Source organism: Bombina bombina, chromosome 2, assembly GCF_027579735.1.
Source record: "Bombina bombina isolate aBomBom1 chromosome 2, aBomBom1.pri, whole genome shotgun sequence".
NCBI classification, from domain to species: Eukaryota; Metazoa; Chordata; class Amphibia; order Anura; family Bombinatoridae; genus Bombina; species Bombina bombina.
In genome coordinates this window covers 359,962,860-359,978,491 of record NC_069500.1, presented here as the reverse complement: position 1 = coordinate 359,978,491, position 15,632 = coordinate 359,962,860, and the positions used below count along the sequence as shown (strand labels likewise).

The 15,632-nt window shown below is 40.2% G+C and overlaps 1 protein-coding gene across 1 annotated transcript in view; it reads left to right on the top strand.

The window, feature by feature from the left end:
* Positions 1-560: 560 nt before the first annotated feature.
* Positions 561-15,632, top strand: part of ZCCHC8 (zinc finger CCHC-type containing 8) — a 181,047-nt gene continuing 165,975 nt past the window's right edge. Inside the window, exon 1 of the mRNA XM_053701764.1 lies at positions 561-635. The gene's annotated coding sequence lies outside the window, so the exon portion shown is untranslated. The remainder of the gene's footprint in view (positions 636-15,632) is intronic.

The following is a 15,632-nucleotide window of genomic DNA, read 5'->3' as shown; positions in this document are numbered from 1 at the left end:
TACCCCAAACACACCTCCAAGATGACTACTGTCTTGCTAAGAAGCTGAGGGTAAAGGTGATGGACTCACCAAGCATGTCTCCAGACCTAAACTCTATTGAGCATCTGTGGGACATCCTCAAGCGGAAGGTGGGGGAGCGCAAGGTCTCAAATATCCACCAGCTTGGTGGTGTCCACCAGCTGTGATGTCATTGAGGAGTGGAAGAGAACTCCAGTGGAACCCTGTGAAGCTCTTGGTAACATCCATGCCCAAGAGGGTTAAGGCAGTGCTGGAAAATAATGGTGGCCAGTTAATATTGACACTTTGGGCCCAATTTACTCACTTTTGTTGCCAACGGTTTAGACATTAATGGCTGTGTGTTGAGTTATTTTGAGGGGACAGCAAATTTACACTGTATACAGGCTGTACCACTCTCACTACTTTACTTTTGTAGCAAAGTGTCATTTCTTCAGTGTTGTCACATGAAAAAGTATAATAAAATATTTTTTAGATTTATTTGTGCTTTTTTAATACAACTACCTTTGTTTACATTTTTTATCTCCTCTGCATTTTTCTCTTCTAGTGGGCTATCTGTTGATGATAAGCTAGATGGGCCTTTATTGCAGATATTGTTTCATGAACCATGTTATTTCAAAGTAAGTACATTTGATTTGCTTTATTTAAAAATTCCAGATGGTATATTACTGAATTCTGTTCATGGGTCTGAAGATTTTTATAGTATATTATGACATTATTTGAAAAAAAAAATTAATCGGGTTATAATTTGTAACCAATATCCTAAATGTGGTGTAATATTGTATTTTAAATGTAATATTTTTTTTATTTTTTTTTATTGAGGTAACATTTTTGGCATACACAATAAGCTTTACAGCATTATACAATTGTGCTCCAAGAATGCTTATAACAAGGTACATCTTATGAATCACATATTAAAAAAAAAAAAGTATAATGAACAATAACTATCACACAAATGCAAAACCCAGGGTGCATATTATAAGTGCATAGATAATGAGCAATATCTTCTCAGTAAAATTAAAAGGTTTGCTGCAAAGGAAAAAAACAAGTAAAAAAACAAATACATGCCAGTAAAAAGAACTAAGCCCTCAAATCCATTCAGGAGGCCTCTTTTGGTCCCCACATCTTATAGAATGACATTTACAGAGAGCTATCTGGTTTTAGAGGAGACCACTTATGGATCTCATTGATGGGGACCTCAGAATTTTTATTTTTCTGTGCTGTTGGGGTTAGAATAAATGCTATCATTCAAAGAAATAATAACCATATATGTGTAGTCTATTGGATAACCCCATGGAAGTATATTCAAAGGGGTGAAATGATAACAAGCAACCGGGATACATATAAATAACATAGCCTGTGGGGAACTCATGATAAGGGTAGGAGACAATATAAGTCATTTCCTGATTTTAAGGTCTGACTGGATCGAAAGAGGTGGACCCAGTCAAAATTAATATATTAGGGATATTGAAAGGTTTCCCTGCGAAGGCTGATTATAAATGGGTGGGAAACTATTCCTCGAATTGACCTATTGCCTAATCCCAACTAAGGGAGAGCTGACATAAGATAATGGTTAAAGCTAGAGAGGGGGTCCCCTGCTTATGTTCTGAAGTTCTAGAAAAATACATTTGTCAGTGCATGTGCACAAACACTGAACAGTAAAGAAGTCATAAACCCACTCAATACCCTCTAGATTTACATAATCACACTGTGCCATCTCGGCCCGCAGACAGCCACGAGTAAAGAAGAGGAAGTGCGAAGGGTTGAGGGGCAGGTCTTGCAAGACATAATATTGACATACAACTGGATCATAGTACATGGGGATACAGTAGGGAATATGTTATAATTAATTACTGCATACCTTATTAAACAGTAAAACAGAGTTATATAGAAAACTTTCAGCAATGGCTATGGTATATGAATGAGTTCAGTTATAGTCTGTAAAGGGACCACCTGATCATGACTTGTTACAGTATAAACATATTATGCTTAATAGATTTCAAACAGGCAACCTACACTAACATATACCAATTGGTTATTAGGAGCTGTGGCAAAATATAAGAAAGTCGACAGTATAAATTTCTAAATCCCCATATTATAATTCGGCGTCACCTTAGGTTTCAAGTGAGGGGGATAATGCTTGGGGAAAGCTCCTAAGATGGTTTATTGTGTAGTCTTACCCCACTCTGGTTCTACAGAAAAGTTCTCTGGATGTTTGTGGCGTAAAGAATAGAAGAGACATCGCTTTGTAGGTGAAGACCCAGTAGGTGCCATGGGTGCTGTGGCAAACAAAATAGGTCTGGGCTCATCACGGTCTCGTTGGGACCAGAATACTTGACATAAAGATCATAAAATTTAGCATCGGCAGCAGTAAAGGCCTGCACGGACCAAAGTGATGCGGCAATTTTATATCCTTTCTGCTGTCTGTAGGTAGTAGATAAACCTTGAGCTCGGAGATGTGGGGTTCCGCTCCTAGGTGTCACAAATAAGAAGGTATTGATATTCAGTTTGGGGTCGGTTGTAATGTTATTAGGTATAATTTCCCTTGGTGGTATCAATAATCTTAAGGGTTCCGTCATCCTCTTAGCCGTATTCTCCAGAGGTGCAGCCTCCACATCTAGAGTCTCACTGTGACCAAGTAGTTCTCTTCGAGTGGAATAGTGGACGGTAGCAATCTCACAGCGGCACTATCACTGGTATATGGTAAGGGAACGAATGCATCATGTGGGCTGAAGAAACCAAAAGCGGCTTGTAAAGACTGTCCTAGTGAGGCGTGATGATAAGCCAGCAGCTCCCGAATCCTGTGCAAGATACAATCTTCCATCCCCACAGGCTGCTGAAACAATTAAGGGTAGCTTGCGTTTTAGTTGAATACTATAGATTAAAGCACATCAAGTGCTGCATAACGACAGGGCCAAAGGCGCCCTGCCGGGGGGGTATAGTATATGCCAGGATCGTACAATGGCTCCAAGCGCTGATGCCTGCAGCTATTCTTACACAAGTTCAGTAGGTGCAGAGTTCAAATCACAAGACAGTTCTAGTAAAACATTAAACGGATCAATGAGATAATAAATGAATTCCTGCATTTTTCACAGAAAGGCTGTAGCAGCTATGCGACCAAACATGGCCGCTGCCCGGAAGCCCCCCTAAATGTAAATGTTTTGATTTACTTTTTTTTTTTTTAATTTTTTTTTTTTTTATTTTTTTTTTAAATTGTATTATGTTCTAGAATATAACCTCAATAACATGCAAAGTATAACAATGCATTTTAAAGTGTACAATGAGATATATACATTATTGGGTAAATACAGACCAGAATCATTCAGCAGATAAAGATAATACCCTTAAACATTTTGAGAAAAAAATAAACTTTGACCAGATTTCCAAATATAAAGTAAACCTCAATTGATCAAATAAATTTATATCCCCTTTAAGTGGGGCATAGTTTAAGATGAAAGCCATTCCCTAATGATAAAGGCCTCTCTTGGGCCTCCAAAAGGATAATTATGACATAATGGGGAATGTTAGTGCCAATAGAAAAATAACTTTTAAATACATTATACCCCCTCTGACAAATTTTAGGATTGTCATTTCCCCTGATGATAGAGGCTTCTCTTGGACCTCCAAAAGGAAACTATGACATAAGGGGGAATTTTAGGGGAGATGGAAAAAAGAAAAAAAAAGGGGGGCAACTTTTGGGCTCAGACTATAGAATAGAGTAGTTGGAGATTGATCAGCAAATTTAGATGGAGTTCAGTCACTGGACTAGTCCTATAGCTTAAACATCTGTTTAATGGGATCTTAGGTAGATGTCAAGACGAGGAGGGCCACTCTTGGACCTTTTTAAATGGACAGTCAAGTCCAAAATAAACTTTCATTAATCAAATAGGGCATGCCATTTTAAACAACTTTCCAATTTACATTTATCATCAATTTTGCTTTGTTCTTTGGTATTCTTAGTTGAAAGCTAAACCTAGGTTTGCTCATATTCTAATTTCTTAGACCTTGAAGACCCCCTTTTTATGTGAAGGCATTTTGAGTTTTTCACAACTAGAGGGCGTTAGTTCATGTGTGTTAAATAGATAACATTGAGCTCACACACGTGACGTTACCTACGAGTAAGCACTGATTGGCTAAAATGCAAGTCTGTCAAAAGACCTGAAATAAGGTAATTGCAGAGGTAAAACGTGTATTATAACTGTTGGTTATACAAAACTGGGGAATGGGTAATAAACGGATTATCTTTCTTATTAAACAACAAATATTCTAGTGTTGACTGTCCCTTTAACAATGCAAGCTATAAGTTAAAGGGACATTATACACTAGTTTTTTTTTTTTTAATTGAGAATAAAAAACTTACAAGTTTCAAGAAATGGAGTGCAAAACAGTTGTCATATGCATCGGCTCACAAATACATAATTATCATATTGCAATATGAGCGATACAAACAAAAAAAAAGTTTCAGCAAGAGATATAAACATTAGGGTAAGCCTTATAGTATGTTTTAGATTGGACTCCTCAATATGTGGTAGATAGAATTTCAAGTGGGCACTCATTAACCCTAGTATCTTCATTTTTTTAAAATTATATTTAGGAAAGTTGTGATAAATATAGGCACCAAGATGAAAAGATTACAGCAGCACTTTTGCTAGCCTTGTACCGTTTTTTTAGTGGATGTTCAATAAAGATTGTATTAATTTTTATTACTAGCCCTCTGTTTCCTCTTTAAAGGGACAGTCTAGTATAAATTAAAACTTTCATTATTCAGATAGGACTTTTAATTTTAATCAACTTTCCAATTTACTTTTATCATCAAATTTAGCTTTTTTCTCTTGGTATTCTTAGTTTAAACTAAACCTAGGTAGACTCATATGCTAATTTCTAAGCCTTTGAGGGCTGCCCCTTATCACAGGCTTTTTAAATCTCTTTTCAACACAAAGAGACAGAAAGTGCACGTGGGCCATATAGATAACACTGTGTTCAGGCACAGGGGGTTATTTAAGATCTAGCACAATACAATGCTAAATTTAAGACAATAGATAATAAACAGTCACAGTCATGTGACCAGGGGGCTGGAAGAAGTTTCCTAGATACAAGGTAATCACAGAGGTAAAAAGTATAGTAATATAAGCATGTCGGTTATGCAAAACTGGGGAATGGGTAATAAAGGGATTATCTATATTTCTCTTGTTAAGTGTATTCAGTCCACGGGTCATCCATTACTTATGGGATATATTCCCTTCCCAACAGGAAGTTGCAAGAGGATCACCCAAGCAGAGCTGCTATATAGCTCCTCCCCTCACATGTCATATCCAGTCATTCTCTTGCAACCCTCAACATAGAAGGAAGGTCGTGAGAGGAGTGTGGAGATTTTTATATTTAATTACTTCTTCAATCAAAAGTTTATTTTTAAATGGCACCGGAGTGTGCTGTTTTTTCTCTCAGGCAGTATTTAGAAGAAGAATCTGCCTGCGTTTTTCTATGATCTTAGCAGAAGCAACTAAGATCCACTGGCTGTTCTCGCACATTCTGAGGAGTGGGGTAACTTCAGAAGGGGAATAGCATGCAGGTTTTCCTGCAAATAAGGTATGTGCAGTAAATATTTTTCTAAGGAATGGAATTGACTAAGAAAATACTGCTGATACCGATGTAATGTAAGTACAGCCTTAAATGCAGTAGTAGTGACTGGTATCAGGCTGATGAATGTATGTGCAGTAAAGTAATTTTCTAAGGAATGGAATTTGACTAAGAAAATGCTGTTAATACTGAAGTAATGTATGAGCCTTAACTGCAGTAGTAGCGACTGGTAGCAGGCTTATCTATAACAATACATAACCTTTAAAATTGATGTTTTTAAAACGTTTACTGGCATGTTAATCGTTTTTTGTGAGGTACATTGGTGATAAAACTTATTGGGGCATGAATTTTTCCACATGGCTGTCGTATATTTCTGCATAGAAACAGTTAACTGAGGTTTCCCACTGTTGTAATATGAGTGGGAGGGGCCTATTTTAGCGCTTTTTTGCGCTGTAAAAATTCAGTCAGTCTTCCTGCTTCTTCCTCCATGATCCAGGACGTCTCTGGAGAGCTCAGGGGATTTCAAAAATCATTTTGAGGGAGGTAATCAGTCACAGCAGACCTGTGACAGTGTGTTTGACTGTGTTAAAAACGTTAATTCTTATATTGATTATCCGTTTTGGGTACTAAGGGGTTAATCATCCATTTGCTAGTGGGTGCAATGCTCTGCTAACTTAATACATTTACTGTGAAAATTTGGTTGCTATAACTGATTTGGTTCATTGTTATTTCAACTGTGACAGTTTTTTTGTGCTTCTTAAAGGCGCAGTAGCGTTTTTTTTATATTGCTTGTAAATGTATTTGAAAGTATTTTCCAAGCTTGCTAGTCTCATTGCTAGTCTGTTTAAACATGTCTGACACAGATGAATCTGTTTGTTCACTATGTTTGAAAGCCAATGTGGAGCCCCATAGAAAGATGTGTACTAAATGCATTGATTTCACTTTAAATAATAAAGGTCAATCTTTATTTGTAAAGGAATTATCACCAGACAACGAGGGGGAAGTTATGCCGACTAACTCCGCTCACGTGTCAGTACCTTCGCCTCCCGCCCAGGAGGCGCGTGATATTGTGGCGCCAAACGAAAGGCCCATACAAATCACTTTACAAGACATGGCTAATGTTATGACAGAAGTATTATCTAAACTGCCGGAATTAAGAGGCAAGCGCGATTGCTCTGGGATAAGGACAGAGCGCGCTGATGATGTGAGAGCCATGTCCGATACTGCGTAACAATTTGCAGAACATGAGGACGGAGAGCTTCATTCTGTGGGTGACGGATCTGATCCAGGGAGACCGGATTCAGAGATCTCTAATTTTAAATTTAAGCTTGAGAACCTCCGTGTATTGCTAGGGGAGGTTTTAGCGGCTCTGAATGACTGTAATACAGTTGCAATTCCAGAGAAATTATGTATGCTGGATAGATACTATGCGATGCCGGTGTGTACTGACGTTTTTCCTATACCTAAAAGGCTTACAGAGATTATTAGCAAGGAGTGGGATAGACCCGGTGTGCCCTTTTCCCCTCCTCCTATATTTAGGAAAATGTTTCCAATAGACGCCACCACACGAGACTTATGGCAGACAGTCCCTAAGGTGGAGGGAGCAGTTTCTACTTTAGCTAAGCGTACCACTATCCCGGTGGAGGATAGTTGTGCTTTTCCGGATCCAATGGATAAAAAATTAGGTTACCTTAAGAAAATGTTTGTTCAACAAGGTTTTATCTTACAGCCCCTTGCATGCATTGCGCCTGTCACTGCTGCTGCTGCATTCTGGTTTGAGTCTCTGGAAGAGGCCATTCACACAGCTCCATTGGATGAGATTATGGACAAGCTTAAAGCACTTAAGCTAGCTAACGCATTTGTTTCTGATGCCGTTGTACATTTAACCAAATTAACGGCTAAGAACTCCGGATTCGCCATCCAGGCGTGCAGAGCGCTATGGCTTAAATCTTGGTCAGCTGATGTGACTTCTAAATCCAAATTGCTTAATATTCCTTTCAAAAGGCAGACCTTATTCGGGCCCGGATTGAAGGAAATTATTGCTTACATTACTGGAGGTAAGGGTCATGCTTTTCCTCAGGACAGGGCCAAATCAAAGGCCAAACAGTCTAATTTTCGTGCCTTTCGAAACTTCAAGGCAGGAGCAGCATCAACTTCCTCCGCCCCAAAACAGGAAGGAACTGTTGCTCGTTACAAACAGGGCTGGAAAACCAACCAGTCCTGGAACAAGGGCAAGCAGGCCAGAAAGCCTACTACTGCCCCTAAGACAGCATGAAGAGAGGGCCCCCTATCCGGAAACGGATCTAGTGGGGGGCAGACTTTCTCTCTTCGCCCAGGCTTGGGCAAGAGATGTCCAGGATCCCTGGGCGTTGGAGATTATATCTCAGGGATACCTTCTGGACTTCAAAGCTTCTCCTCCACAAGGGAGATTTCATCTTTCCAGGTTATCAGCAAACCAAATAAAGAAAGAGGCTTTTCTTCACTGTGTACAAGACCTCCTAGTAATGGGGGTGATCCACCCAGTTCCGCGGACGGAACAAGGGCAAGGATTTTACTCAAATCTGTTTGTGGTTCCCAAGAAAGAGGGAACCTTCAGACCAATCTTGGACCTAAAAATTTTAAACAAATTCCTAAGAGTTCCATCATTCAAAATGGAAACTATTCGAACCATCCTACCCATGATCCAAGAGGGTCAGTATATGACCACAGTGGACTTAAAGGATGCCTACCTTCACATACCGATTCACAAAGGTCATTATCGGTACCTAAGATTTGCCTTTCTAGACAGGCATTACCAGTTTGTAGCTCTTCCCTTCGGGTTAGCTACGGCCCCGAGAATCTTTACAAAGGTTCTGGGCTCTATTCTGGCTGTGCTAAGACCGCGAGGCATAGCGGTGGCTCCGTACCTAGACGACATTCTGATACAAGCGTCAAGTTTTCAAATTGCCAAGTCTCACACAGAGATAGTTCTGGCATTTCGGAGGTCGCATGGGTGGAAGGTGAACGTGGAAAAGAGTTCTCTATTACCACTCACAAGGGTTCCCTTCCTAGGGACTCTTATAGATTCTATAGAGATGAAAATTTACCTGACAGAGTCCAGGTTATCAAAACTGCTAAATGCTTGCCGTGTCCTTCATTCCATTCCACACCCGTCAGTAGCTCAGTGCATGGAAGTAATCGGCTTAATGGTAGCGGCAATGGACATAGTTCCATTTGCGCGCCTACATCTCAGACCGCTGCAATTATGCATGCTAAGTCAGTGGAATGGGGATTACTCAGATTTGTCCCCTCGACTAAATCTGGATCAAGAGACCAGAGATTCTCTTCTCTGGTGGCTTTCTCGTGTCCATTTGTCCAAAGGGATGACCTTTCGCAGGCCAGATTGGACGATTGTAACAGATGCCATTCTTCTAGGTTGGGGCGCAGTCTGGAACTCCCTGAAGGCTCAGGGATCGTGGACTCAGGAGGAGAAACTCCTCCCAATAAATATTCTGGAGTTAAGAGCAATATTCAATGCTCTTCTAGCTTGGCCTCAGTTAGCAACACTGAGGTTCATCAGATTTCAGTCGGACAATATCACGACTGTGGCTTACATCAACCATCAAGGAGGAACCAGGAGTTCCCTAGCGATGTTAGAAGTCTCCAAGATAATTCGCTGGGCAGAGTCTCACTCTTGCCACCTGTCAGCGATTTACATCCCAGGCGTGGAGAACTGGGAGGCGGATTTTCTAAGTCGCCAGACTTTTCATCCGGGGGAGTGGGAACTTCATCCGGAGGTCTTTGCTCAACTGATTCATCGTTGGGGCAAACCAGAAATGGATCTCATGGCGTCTCGCCAGAACGCCAAGCTTCCTTGTTACGGATCCAGGGACCCGGGAGCGGTGCTGATAGATGCTCTAGCAGCCCCTTGGGTTTTCAACATGGCTTATGTGTTTCCACCATTTCCGCTACTACCTTGACTGATTGCCAAGATCAAACAGGAGAGAGCATCAGTGATTCTGATAGCACCTGCGTGGCAACGCAGGACCTGGTATGCAGACCTAGTGGACATGTCGTCCTGTCCACCATGGTCTCTGGCTCTGAGGCAGGACCTTCTAATTCAGGGTCCTTTCAACCATCCAAATCTAATTTCTCTGAGGCTGACTGCATGGAGATTGAACGCTTGATCCTATCAAAGCGCGGCTTCTCGGAGTCGGTTATTGATACCTTAATACAGGCTCGGAAACCTGTTACCAGAAAGATTTACCATAAGATATGGCGTAAATATTTGTATTGGTGCGAATCCAAGAGTTACTCATGGAGTAAAGTTAGGATTCCTAGGATATTGTCTTTTCTACAAGAGGGTTTAGAAAAGGGCTTATCTGCTAGTTCGTTAAAGGGACAGAGTTCTGCACTATCTATTCTTTTACACAAACGTCTGGCAGAAGTTCCAGACGTTCAGGCTTTTTGTCAGGCTTTGGCTAGGATTAAGCCTGTGTTTAAGACTGTTGCTCCGCCGTGGAGCTTAAACTTAGTTCTTAACGTTCTTCAAGGTGTTCCATTTGAACCCCTTCATTCCATTGATATCAAGCTGTTATCTTGGAAAGTTCTGTTTTTGATGGCTATTTCCTCGGCTCGAAGAGTCTCTGAGTTATCTGCCTTATATTGTGATTCTCCTTATCTGATTTTTCATTCAGACAAGGTAGTTCTGCGTACTAAACCTGGGTTCTTACCTAAGGTAGTTTCTAACAGGAATATCAATCAAGAGATTGTTGTTCCATCATTATGTCCTAACCCTTCTTCAAAGAAGGAACGACTTTTGCATAATCTGGACATAGTCCGTGCCCTGAAGTTCTATTTGCAGGCAACTAAAGATTTTCGTCAAACGTCTTCCCTGTTTGTCGTTTATTCTGGTCAGAGGAGAGGTCAAAAAGCTTCGGCTACCTCTCTCTCCTTTTGGCTTCGCAGCATAATACGTTTAGCCTATGAGACTGCTGGACAGCAGCCTCCTGAAAGAATTACAGCTCATTCCACTAGAGCTGTGGCTTCCACCTGGGCCTTTAAGAGTGAGGCCTCTGTTGAACAGATTTGCAAGGCTGCGACTTGGTCTTCACTTCATACCTTTTCAAAATTTTACAAATTTGACACTTTTGCTTCTTCGGAGGCTGTTTTTGGGAGAAAGGTTCTACAGGCAGTGGTTCCTTCCGTTTAAAGTTCCTGCCTTGTCCCTCCCATCATCCGTGTACTTTAGCTTTGGTATTGGTATCCCATAAGTAATGGATGACCCGTGGACTGAATACACTTAAAAAGAGAAAACATAATTTATGCTTACCTGATAAATTTATTTCTCTTGTAGTGTATTCAATCCACGGCCCGCCCTGTCTTCTTTTGAGGCAGATCTAAATTTTAATTAAAACTCCAGTCACCACTGCACCCTATGGTTTCTCCTTTCTTGTCTTGTTTCGGTCGAATGACTGGATATGACATGTGAGGGGAGGAGCTATATAGCAGCTCTGCTTGGGTGATCCTCTTGCAACTTCCTGTTGGGAAGGGAATATATCCCATAAGTAATGGATGACCCGTGGACTGAATACACTACAAGAGAAATAAATGTATCAGGTAAGCATAAATTATGTTTTTAAAACAATAACAATTCTATGGTAGACTGTCCCTTTAAGTGCTGCTGTAATCTTTTCATCTTTGTGCTTATCGCTGCTTTACATGCCGTTTCACAGCTAGCACCCCTGCTGCCTACCTTTTTGGTCTAACCCACCTCTGCTCTGACCGTGACGTCAGGGTTTCCGGATCCGTAGCGGCTTGGGCTGTGTGTTTGGATAAATATAGATACCCCCTTCTTGCGGGAAACAATGTTTAGGAAAGATAAACCCCCATAAGAAAATGGCCTCTCTTGGACCATTCACATTAGTATGTATTAGTAGGGGGGCATAGTGGGGAGTCACTTGTAGATATTTAGTATATAGGGCCACTCTTAGACCCTTGATAACCATATATTTGTATATATATCTATATTGCATGGCGTTATAAATAACTAGAAACTGCATGGGGCTATCAGCAGCAGTGTAAGCAGGAAGTATAAATTAGAGACTGTAGGAGCTTAAAAGCCATAACTTAACATTTAAGATGTATGAAGGTAGTAATGAGGAGTACTGATTGAGAGGGTCGTAATTTTAAATGGGGCTTAGTAAGCTAGAATTTAGTCCAGTTTTTCAGAGCCAGATCGCATGTGATAACCCTGGTCAATTATTGTATTGTTGTGGGGGTGCATCATGAACTTTGTATATGTCCTTATGATGCCTAATACAGTAGAAGATTCCTAAACAACAAGGAAGGCATAAACATTATTGTTAATATGTAATCCACCTGCTTCAAATAGGGGTTAAGTAACATAAGTACATAGTGTTATGACATAAGGTGTGGATATTGAAATTTGACATTAAATTAGTGATTTATAAGGTTGTAGCTTAAAGGGACATTATACACATTTTTTTCTTTGCATAAATGTTTTGTAGATTATCTATTTATAAAACCCATTATTATTATTATTATTATTATTATTATTATTATTATTATTTTTTTTTTATGTATAGTTTTGCTTATTTTTAACCCCTTAATGACCACAGCACTTTTCCATTTTCTGTCCGTTTGGGACCAAGGCTATTTTTACATTTTTGCGGTGTTTGTGTTTAGCTGTAATCTTCCTCTTACTCATTTACTGTACCCACACATATTGTATACAGTTTTTTTTCGCCATTAAATGGACTTTCTAAAGATACCATTATTTTCATAATATCTTATAATTTATAATAATTTTTTTTATAAAATATAAGGAAAAAATGGAGAAAACACACTTTTTCTAACTTTGACCCCCAAAATCTGTTACATATCTACAACCACAAAAAAACACCTATGCTAAATAGTTTCTAAATTTTGTCCTGAGTTGAGAAATACCCAATGTTTACATGTTCTTTGCTTTTTTTGCAAGTTATAGGGCTATAAATACAAGTAGCACTTTGCCATTTCCAAACAATTTTTTTTTCAAAATTAGCGCTAGTTACATTAGAACACTAATATCTTTCAGGAATCCCTGAATATCCATTGACATGTATATATATTTTTTTAGTAGACATCCCAAAGTATTGATCTAGGCCAATTTTGGTATATTTCATGCCACCATTTCACCGCCAAATGCGATCAAATAAAAAAAAATTATTCACTTTTTCACAAATTTTTTCACAAACTTTCGGTTTCTCACTGAAATTATTTACAAACAGCTTGTGCAATTATGGCGTAAATGGTTGTAAATTCTTCTCTGGGATCCCCTTTGTTCATAAATAGCAGACATATATGGCTTTGGCGTTTCTTTTTGGTAATTAGAAGGCCTCTAAATGCCACTGTGCACCATACGTGTATTATGCCCAGCAGTGAAGGGGTTAATTAGGGAGCATGTAGGGAGCTTTTTGGGGTAATTTTAGCTGTAGTGTAATAGACAACCCCAAGTATTGATCTAGGTCCATTTTGGTATATTTCATGCCACCATTTCACCGCCAAATGCGATCAAATTAAAAAAAAACGTTAAATTTTTCACAATTTTAGGTTTCTCACTGAAATCATTTACAAACAGCTTGAGCAATTATGGCACAAATGGTTGTAAATGCATCTCTGGGATCCCCTTTGTTCAGAAATAGCAGACATATATGGCTTTGGCATTGCTTTTTGGTAATTAGAAGGCCTCTAAATGCTGCTGCGCACCACACGTGTATTATGCCCAGCAGTGCAGGGGTTAATTAGGGAGCTTGTAGGGAACTTGTAGGGTTAATTTTAGCTTTAGTGTAATAGACAACCCAAAGTATTGATCTAGGCCCATTTTGGTATATTTCATGCCACCATTTCACTGCCAAATGCGATCAAATAAAAAAAAAAAAGTTACATTTTTCACAATTTTAGGTTTCTCACTGAAATTATTTACAAACGGCTTGTGCAATTATGGCACAAATGGTTGTAAATGCTTCTCTGGGATCCCCTTTGTTCAGAAATAGCAGACATATATGACTTTGGCGTTGCTTTCTGGTAATTAGAAGGCCGCTAAATGCTGCTGCGCATCACATGTATTATAGCTAGCAGTGAAGGGGTTAATTATGTAGCTTGTAGGGAGCTTGCAGGGTTAATTTTAGCTTTAGTGTAGAGCTCAGCCTCCCACCTGAAACATCAGACCCCCTGATCCCTCCCAAACAGCTCTCTTACCTCCCCCACCCCACAATTGTCCCCGCCATCTTAAGTACTGGCAGAAACTCTGCCAGTATGAAAATAAAAGGTGTATTTGGGCTTTTTGTGTTTTTTTTTTTTTTTAAGCATATTTACATATGCTGCTGTGTAGGATCCCTCCTTAACCCCCAACCTCACTGATCCCCCACCAAACAGCTCTCTAACCCTCCCCCTCTGCCTTAATGGGCGCCATCTTGGGTACTGGCAGCTGTCTGCCAGTACCCAGTTTAGAAAAAAGTGTGTTTTTTTTAGATAAAATCCCTTTTTCTGTAGTGTAGATCCCTTGAATTGATTTATTTATTTTTTATTACAGTTTGAGTACTGTACTGTTTATTTTCTGTAGTATAGCGGTTCCCACCCGCTCCCGCCCCGTGCACGCGCCCGCCCGCTGTCCCTGTGCACGCCTCCTGTCGGCCCCGCCCCTTGACCTCACATGGCCCACCGATGGCGCCCACCTGCCTCCCAAGTCGGCTCCCACCCACCGATGATACCGGCCATCGATGTCCGGTGCAGAGAGGGCCACAGAGTGGCTCTCTGCATCGGATGGCCATGTAAGGTTATTGCAGGATGCCTCCATATCGAGGCATCACTGCAATAACCGGAAAGGAGCTGGAAGCGAGTAGGATCGCTTCCAGCTGCTTTCCACACCGAGGACGTGCAGGGTACGTCCTCAGGCGTTAACTGCCTTTTTTTTTGAGGACGTACCCTGCACGTCCTTGGTCGTTAAGGGGTTAAATAACATTGTTCTGATTTTCAGACTCCTAACCAAGCCCCAAAGTTTTATGTGAATACCGTCAGCTACCTTCTCCAGCTTGCTCCTGTTTGTGTAAAGGGTCTTTTCATTAGCAAAAGAAGGGGGAGTGTCTTATTTCCCACTTGCAGTGGGCTTTCCAGCTACCTTTTCAACAGAGCTAAACTAAGAGGTTCTAAGTAAGTTTTTAAACAGTTTTATACTGGATTTTTATTTCAGTATCTGTGCATCTTATTCTTTATATTAGTGTCTATTACATTCAGTTATATGAAAATGAGTGTATACTGTCCCTTTAACTATTCTGGTGCGATCCGCAGTCCAACTTTGTAATGTGTCTGAGACATAAAGCGCTATTATTACTGGATAGATGGTACATCTGGACTATGGGGGCCTTAGGACAGACATGTTAATAAAAACTTCCACAGATATTACATAATCAGGAATATTTAGTAGGTACATATTTAACAACCCTTATCATATTTTTAAAACGTTTCAGACCTTACTATTGGGTTGTATATTTTAACACAGGTAATAGGTTAACTTGGGTGACGTAGGTTAGCATAATACATGAGCAGCAGTAATGGTAGGGAAGTACATTATGGGGTTCACTAGATAATACTATTGAAGACTTTAGTTTCCACCATTAAAGTGTCAGTAAACCTAAAACAATAATGTTATATAAATTCTGCACATAGTGCGGAATTATATAACATTATTTTAGTGTTATCGTTATAAACCCTTTTATTCCCTTTTAATTTTTTTATACAATAAAGTCCGTTTTTCAGACCAGCTCTCTGTACTCTGCTGAGCGGGTCTGCTTTTTTTACACAGCACATCGGGCCAGCTGTATAGTCACAGCCCGGCCCGGCCGTGCCATAACACTAAGTGCAGCTCGCTCCTGCTGTCTCCCGACAGAGCAGGAGCGAGCTGCACTTAGTGTTATGGCGCGGTTGGGCTGGGCTGTGACTATACAGCTGGCCGATGTGCTGTGTAAAAAAAAGCAGACCCGCTCAGCAGAGTACAGAGA